The sequence below is a fragment of the Mycteria americana genome, unplaced genomic scaffold (assembly GCF_035582795.1).
Source record: "Mycteria americana isolate JAX WOST 10 ecotype Jacksonville Zoo and Gardens unplaced genomic scaffold, USCA_MyAme_1.0 Scaffold_39, whole genome shotgun sequence".
In the NCBI taxonomy this organism is placed as follows: Eukaryota; Metazoa; Chordata; class Aves; order Ciconiiformes; family Ciconiidae; genus Mycteria; species Mycteria americana.
Window position 1 is genome coordinate 895,116 of NW_027445626.1, and position 8,103 is coordinate 903,218.

The window sequence follows — 8,103 nt, forward strand, 5'->3', positions numbered from 1 at the left end:
GCCCAGCCCAGCAGAGTCCTTGCTCTCTTCCCTGATCCCCAGCATATCCCCAGTGTTCAACACCCCACCCTGAATCCTTACGTGTGCAGGTGACAACAGCGCTGCACATGTGGGTGCAGGGCTGGTCCCTGTGGGACCCCCTGGGGCAGGAGTTGAGGAGGGATTCATTCCCCACACACTGCAGCTCTCCATCCCACATGGGACCCACCCCTTCTCCAAAGTGAGCTGCCCCAGTGACAGGCAGGGCCACACCACACTGCAGCTCCCTGCAGACCACGTCAGCAAATTTGGGACTAAATTGGGAGTCACAGACAGTTTTCCACTGGTCCCCATCATGGATCTCCATACGTCCTGAGCAGTGGCTCTTCCCTTCTACCAGCCGGACAAAGCCTGGGAAAAACAAAACCACTGAGAGCTCTCTGGCAGTTAAATGCCCACGTTCCCACCTCACCTCCAAGCAAGCCATGACCAAATGGCCCCTTGCACAGCCCAGAGGAAGATGTTGGGGGAGTGTTGGTGACACAAAGACATCCAGGCCCCCCTGCACCCCTTCTCTACACCATCACAGCACTCAAGGGTATGTGTCTCTTGCAGACCCACAGCAGAGCCTGCAGACCATGTTGGCAACTTTGGGATCAAAGTGTGAGTGGCAGAGTTTTCCAAGCATCCCCGTCATGGATCACTGTACATCCTTAGTAGGGGCTATTCTCTCTGACCAGCCAGACAGATCCTGGACCAAACACGGACCCCCAAGAGTTCCCACAAACCTCTGGCAGTCCCCTGATCATGTCCCATCTGATCTCCACAGTGGTCAAAGGAAAAAAGCCCCATGACCACACCAGCTGTTCTCAGGGGGTGCTGATGGCACAAAAACATCGTTCCCCCCCTGCTGCTCCTCAGACATCAGCACAGCACTTGTGGGCTTGCTTCTCTCCCAAACTCACAGCCACAGGAATCTCTCAGACAAACTGCTGCTGCCCCAGAGACCTTGGCTACCCAGCGCTGGTCCCTGGCCACTGCAGCAGCCAGAGCACTGGGGAAATGCTCCCAGGTGCTGTTGGCTGCTGCAGGCTGCTCTGCCCCACCAAGCTCAGGGCCCAGCGTGAGGAACTCCTTGGTGCCATCAGAAATGCACCCTGTTCCAGGGGGGTCTTGGGCCGTTGGGGTGCTGCTGGTAGATGAGACATGTCACAGGGCAAAGGTACAGTCAGGCTGTACCTGTGGTCAGTGTCTGTGCCAGCCTTCTGGTCCGGCGCCTGCCGGGAAAGAGGTCCTCAGGCATGACCAGAGTGCACTGCTGAGCATATATTTCCATGGCCAACTGCTGGGCAGAGGACAGGAGAGCGGACAGAAGAGCAACCCTGGGCTTACACGAGCTCCCAGTGCAAGGGCAGGTACAGAGGAGAGCCAGTAAAGTGCTGGCAAACCCAAAAGCGCAAGGCAGCCAGAGGCTGGGACAGACATGAGAGGCTGGGCAGCGAGGCAGCACTCCTGGACGGGCTTTTGTCCCCCTGCGCACGCTCTTGTGGGGTGACCCTGGGGGAGGAATGAGGTGCCACGTGCAACCCTGTTCCTCTGCCCAAGCCCAGCACTCCTCCTCTCCAAGCAATACCTTTGCTTGGGCCAAGGGACCCTTGTCTGCTAGGGGCACAACCCAAAATTCCTCATCCATCTCATGCCCTTCCGCAAGGCTGTGGGTGGCTGCATGAGTCACTCTTGGTGCCTCTGGCATGGGGGGACCTGGCCCTCACTGCTGCCAGATGGGTCCTGGTTGACAGGGAGGAGAAAGATGGGAACGAACAGACACATCAGGGCAGGGCAGAGGGATTCTTCTGAGCCACCTCGGTGGCCAGGCAGGGTAGGGGCACCCTGGGGCAGGTTCCCACTGGGCTTTCGCCAAGCACCGAGGACATGAGCAATTACAGTTCCAGCTCGGCAGTTCGACCAGCCACACCGGGCCCTGCTCTGGCGTTAGCCTGTTCCTACTTGAAGGCACAGTCAAGTCCCGTGTCCCCTGTCCCAGACCCAAAGGTGGAAAACAGGCTGTCCCCTTACCTGAACACCTCACTCCAGCGTCGAATCTGTGGTCACAGTCATGTTCACCCCATCCTGCATGTGGGCAGTCAGACAGGGCCAACTCGGTGCCATTACAGCCAACATCATCCAGCCAAATGGGGCCAGATCCTGGCCCAAAGCCTCCGTACTGAGGAGCTCCAACAGCAGACCCACAGTCCAGCTGCTTACAAACCACTGCAGCATCCTGCATGTCCCAGTAGGTACCACACACGGTCCCCCACTGGCCCTGTTGTTTCACCTCCACTCTGCCAGCACAGTGGTTGTCGCCGTCCACCAGCCTCACGTCCACAGCCCCTTCGAACACTGACACAGGACCAGTCAGGACAGTGCCAAGCCCCAGCACTGTGCGTTTGGGGGAACCCCTGCTTGGGAGGAGCCAGAGGTGCCAGGGTGGGAGCCCACTGCCCTCCAGGCTGTCCCCAGGGCAGTGCAGGGCTCCCTTCTATCCCCACGGGCTGTGCAAGGCTGGGGATGCCCAGCTCCAACCCTGCTGGGTCATTCGTGCCCCACAGACCTTGGCACTTCCTTCCACCCCAATGGCCCCCTGCAAAATGACCCCCAGCTCATACCCACCCAGGGCACCCGCTCCTCCCCAGCCAGCACCCTGAGAAGAGACCTGCCCCCACCACAACTCCCCCAAGCACACACTGCTGCTTCTGCCCGGGTCCTGAGCTCCCCTGGACCACAGCCTGCCCTGGGCATCTCCCAGCTCATCCTCCACCCTCACGCCTTTCTGTGTCCCCTGCGGTGCAACAGGATGATGCCAGTGAGCCCTCCCAACCCATGCACCGTCCTTGTCCTCGGGCATCAGCCCTGCCCTGCCTTGTCTAGGATGCCCCAGGAAGGTCACCTCTCTGCCAGCCTGTGGGAACAGGTACCCCAGTTCCCTTGTCTCCACAGGCACTACCTGCCCCCCCTCAGGCTGGAGCTCACCCAGTGTTCAACACCCCACCCTGAGTCCTTACGTGTGCAGGTGACAGCAGCGCTGTTCATGTGGGTGCAGGGCTGGTCCCTGTGGGACCCCCTGGGGCAGGAGATGAGGAGGGATTCATTCCCCACACACTGCAGCTCTCCATCCCACATGGGACCCACCCCTTCTCCAAAGTGAGCTGCCCCAGCAACAGGCAGGGCCACACCACACTGCAGCTCCCTGCAGACCACGTCAGCAGCTTTGGGACCAAAGTGGGAGTCACAGACAGTTTTCCACTGGTCCTCATCATGGATCTCCACACGTCCTGAGCAGCGGCTCTTCCCTTCTACCAGCCGGACAATCCCTGGGATATAACAAAACCACTGAGAGCTCTCTGGCAGTTAAATGCCCACGTTCCCACGTCACCTCCAAGCAAGCCATGACCAAATGGCCCCTTGCACATCCCAAAGGAAGCTTTTGGGGGAGTGTTGGTGACACAAACACACCCGGCCCCCTGCACACCTTCTCTACAACAACACAGCACTCAAGGGTATGTGTCTGTTGCAGCACCAGGCACTGCTCAGACAATCTGCTGCTGCACAAGGTGCCCTGTGCTGCCCAGCGTGGTCCCACCAGCCCTGCAGTGGTGTGCGCAGTTCAGGTCCGGGAGACCTGGCCCAGATGATAATGACTGCTGCAGCCTGCTCAGCCCCTGCAGAGCTTGCGACCAGGCAGGACCATCACCTTCAGGCAGCCAGAAATGCACCCTGCTCCTAGGGCTGTTCTGGGGTGTTGGGAGGTTGCTGTTAGGGGGAGATGTCACAGAGCACAGAAATGCTGCAGCTGTTACCATGGCTGGTGCCTGTCCAGCCCTCTCCGATGCCTGCTCGGAGGGGGTGTCCTCAGCTAGGCACACAGGGCTCTTTCCAGAGGTGCACAGGTCCCAAGCCAACATCCAGGCAGATGGACAGGAGACCTGCATGTCCCCCTGGGCTCATGCTGGCTCAGAGGGTGACAGCAGGCACAGACAACAGTTGAAAGTGCTGCCAAAGCCTCTGTTTCATGGGGCAGTGTGGGGAACCATGGGCAGGCAGGAGAGGCAGGGCAGCAGGTCAGCGCTGCCTGCATGGGGCTATGTCCCCGTGGGGCTGTCACAGCCCCAGGGACGTCCCAGTACCAGCCCGTGTATGCAGTGATGCAGAAGGGAGCAGCCAGAGTCAAGCAGCGGCCAAGCTCCCAAGCCTTGCAGGAGCTGGCTGGACCACACAGCCGAGCCCTGGGGACAGGCAGTGAAAGGGCTGTGTGCCACCCTGCTCCTCTCCCAGGGCCCAGCACTCATGCTCTCTGAAAAGCCCTTTTGATTCAGTTGAGGTACTCATGCCTGTGAAGGGCAATGACCCAGGGGACCAGCCATCTTATGCCCTTCCTCCAAGGTGTGCAGTGCCAAGCAAGTCCCCCTGGTTTCTCCAGCACCGGGACCCTCAGCATTGTTGTCTGGTAACTGGCAGAATGGGTGGAGACCAGTGGAGATCAGTGGACACCCCAGGGCAGGGATGGAGGATTCCTCTGCAGCCCAAGACACTGACTGAAGAGGGTCTGAGACACTGCAGCAGGGTTAGTTCAGCCTGGGCTAGGCTCCCTCTGGGCTTTTCCCAGGCACTGAGAACATCAGCAATGACAGTCCCAGCTCAGCAGTGTGACCGACCACATTGGGCAGTGCTGCGGTTCCCACTTGTTGCTCCCTGAGAGCACACCCAAGGTCTCTTGCCCCGTCACATCCCCAGAGGTGGGGAACAGCCTGTCCCCTTACCTGAACACATCACCCCAACATCACGAGCATGACTGCAGCTATGTTCACCCCATCCTCTGTGTGGGCAGTCAGACAGGGTAGATACAGTGCCATTACAGCCAACATCATCCAGCCAAAAGGGGCCCGATACTATCCTGCTGCTCCCTGAGGGCACAGCCAGGTCCCGTCCGCTGTTCCAGACCCAAAGGTGGAGAACAGGCTGTCCCCTTACCTGAACATATCACTCCGGCATCCTCAGCATGAACACAGCCATGTTCACCCCATCCTCTGTGTGGGCAGTCAGACAGGGCCAACTCGGTGCCATTACAGCCAACAGCATCCAGCCAAATGGGGCCAGATCCTTGCCCAAAATGTCCATATTGAGGAGCTCCAACAGCAGACCCACAGCCCAGCTGCTTACAAACCACTGCTGCGTCGTTCATGCTCCAGTAGTCATCACACACAGTCCCCCACTGGCCCTCATGTTTCACCTCCACTCTCCCAGCACAGTCGTTGTTGCCATTCACCAGCCTCACCTCTGCAGCCCCTTCAAACACCAACATGGCACCGGTCAGGAGAGCTCCAAGCCGCAGCACTGCAGGTCTGGGGGAACCCCCAGCCCAGGCCATGTCAGAGGTGCCAGGGTGGGAGCCCTCTCCCCTCCAGGCTGTCCCCAGTGCGGTGCGGGGATCCCTTCTATCCCCACGGGCTGTGCAAGGCTGGGGGTGTGCAGGTCTGGCCCTGCTGGGTCATTCGCCATCCCACCGCACAAGGCACCTTCTCCCACCCCAACGGCCACCTGCCCCCTGCCCACGCACACCTGCACACTGTGCCCAGCCCTGCACAGGGCACCCGCTCTTCCCCAGCCCAGCACCCCCTGAACAGCCCCGTGTACACAGCCCTGCAGCTTCCCATGCAAACCACCTGCCCTGGCACCATCCAAACCCACCCCGAACCCCAGGGCTTTCCCTGTTCCCACCAAGACCATTCCAGTGATCCCCACACCCACATCCCCTCCTCGCCCCTGGTGTCAGCCCAGCCCCTGCACTGGGATAGGCCCCCCAGGAAGGATGTCTCTCGACGGAGATGCCCCCATCCCCTTCTCTCTGCGGGGCACAAACTGCCCTCATGGGCTCAGGGCTCCCCGGGAACAAGAGGGCAGTGAGCAGCACACAAAGCCTCTGGGGTACCCCAGGGGTTGGCAGTGCCCTGGGGATCTCTGCCTGCTGCCATCCCCAGCTAGGCCACCACCGGCTCCAGAGGCACAGTGCTGGGGAACAGGGGGTCCCCAAAGGCTACCCCAGGACAGGGTGTCTCTGCGTCCAGCCAGGCACAGGCTGCCCCAAACACCGGAGCCCTGGAAAAGGACATGCTCTCCCCAACCCAGACAGGCAGGCACAGGCTCCATGGACTTGAGCACCTTCTGGCCCTCACCTCAGTAGCACCTGCAAAGAAACCCCATTCCCGGACAGATCCCGATGGCCATGCTGCTACCCGCTGGGCCTGGGCTGGGGGACAATGGAACTGGCACTTACCGCTGCACAGCTGTACCCAGAGGAGCAGCCCCAGCATCCGAGGGGACAGGACTCCCTCTGTGCCCATCCTGAGCCTCCTGCCCTGCCAGCACATCCCTGCTCTGCCACACTCCCTGCCACGGCTCCTGGGGACTCCTGGGGACAATGACGACAGCAGGGCAATATATCTCTGCAGATGCCAGCCCAGCTATAGGACGAGCCAATCAAAGCAGCAGGGCCTTTTTCGACATTATCGGGAGCTATCTCCCCTCCGACACAGCCCGGCCCTCCAATGAACTTCTCCAGCGCCATTCATGACCATATATGAGAGACGGCTCTGCTACAGGTGTCACGTCACCGTGGTGGGGGGCCGTCACAGGACAGGGCTGCTTGTGTGGGGGTAAATGGATTTTTCACCCCCTGAACCCTGCTTTCTCAACCAGGAGCACTGAGCATCTCCTATGCCAGGCACAGCCAAGAGCCCAAGGTGAGAGTGTCCAGCCACCCTCGTGCTGTGGGAAGCACAGGGCTGGGACTGCGCCGGAGGCTGTGTCAGGAAGGGAAGGAAACAGCCCCTGTCCCTGCTACAGACCCCGCTGTGCTGGGAGCAGCAGCTGGGAAAGGGCCTTAGCCCAGGCCAGAGCCCCGTCCCAGGAGTGCTGGCTCACCCTTCCTTCCCTGGAGAGCCCCATGGAAGGTCCCTCGCAGGAGCCGGAGCTGGGACATGTCCCTGCCCTGGCAGCAGACGTGCAGCCCAGAGGCTCAGACAGATCCCTGACTGTCAGCGTGTCACCGAGGGGCCGTTATTCCCCGCGGGCGCATCGGGAGCTCCAGCCTGCAGGTGCACAAACCACAGCCCACGTGGCCTCGCAGCACTCCCCACGCTCCCCCCGCAGCGCCCAGGCAGGAAGTCTGTGGTTTCCTCCTGGCGCCGTGCCCAGGCACATCCCTGCGGGGTCCCCGAGCCACCCCCACCCCGACTGCTCCAGCCAGGGCTGCAGGGGCTGCTCCTTCGGCCTCGCAGGCACGGGGCCGGGCAGCTCCCGTCCTCCATGAAGCCCTTGTGACAGCACACGGCCACACTGCACCGAGCCCCACAGCCACAGGGTGCCATCGGTGATGTCACCACTGTCACTGCTGTGTGCTCATGGGTTATCCTGACAGTGACCTCACACCCTCCTACTGCTGGCACTGTGTGTGCATGTGTTACAGTGTCACACGTGTGTGCAGTGTATGGACTTCTGCTGATGATGGTTCTTCCAAAAAGCCGTATTTGGGCATGGTCAAAATATTGTTTTGGTGACATCAGAAGCACCTACAGAAGCTATGTGCCAGCTCCTGGCCTACCAGCTACTCAGGCAGCAGTGACATCATAAGCTCATGCACAACCCCTGGCCTATCTGCCACTCAGCCACAGAGGATGTCATAGCATCTACCTCTGATATTGGCCTGCTCCTGGCCTATCGGCCATTCAGGCACCAATGACCTCAAAACCACCTACAGAAACTATGGGCCTGCTCCTGCCCTACCAGCTCCTCAGGCAGCTGTGGCATTAGAAGAAGCACCTACACATGCCATGGGCCTACTCCAGGCTTATGAGCTACTCAGACATGACGTAAGACACATCAAAGACCAGCTACAACCATCCGCAACTCCAAAACCTTAGTGTTCCTCAAGGACTGGACATGATTGTCCCACAAGTCCAAGACCTAGACATTGCCCAAGGACTGGAGATGATTGTCCCCAAGCCACAAGACCTTGGTGTCCCTCAAGGACCATTGGTGACCAACCCTAGACCCCTAGATCTTGGTGTT

At 60.1% G+C, this 8,103-nt stretch overlaps 1 pseudogene; it reads right to left on the reverse strand.

Annotated features, from left to right (window-relative positions):
- The window catches only part of LOC142403584 (scavenger receptor cysteine-rich type 1 protein M130-like), a 30,234-nt pseudogene extending 22,664 nt beyond the window's left edge, over window positions 1-7,570 (reverse strand).
- Between the last annotated feature and the right edge of the window lie 533 nt (window positions 7,571-8,103).